This window comes from Odontomachus brunneus, unplaced genomic scaffold (assembly GCF_010583005.1).
Source record: "Odontomachus brunneus isolate Ranch 3 - 2012 unplaced genomic scaffold, Obru_v1 Obru_scaffold_280, whole genome shotgun sequence".
Classification (NCBI taxonomy): domain Eukaryota; kingdom Metazoa; phylum Arthropoda; class Insecta; order Hymenoptera; family Formicidae; genus Odontomachus; species Odontomachus brunneus.
Window position 1 is genome coordinate 127,751 of NW_022639730.1, and position 399 is coordinate 128,149.

Sequence of the window (399 nt, forward strand, 5' to 3'; positions counted from 1 at the left end):
AACGATCTCGTCGAACGTCAAAGATAACGTACTCGCTGACAAGGCGCGAGAACGTATAGTCGCGAGAGATTCCACTCTCGGTGAGAGAGCTGCCGCTTCAGCTGTTTGGGCAGCTATAAAGGCTAAGACAAAAATCGGAATGGGCATGAAAAAGAAGCGAAGCGCGTCGAAGAAGGAAATATTACGAAATCGAATACTTCCAATACCAAAACGAGGTGGAATTTTACTTATTCTCCCACTGCTGGGAGCGCTTGGATCGCTACTTGGTGGAGCGGCGGGGATCGCAAAAACTGTAAACGATATTAAGGCTGCGCAGCGTCAGCTGCAGGAGATGCAACGTCATAATCGCAGCATGGAAGGTCGTGGAATTTATCTCGCACCATACAAACGAGGAAAAGG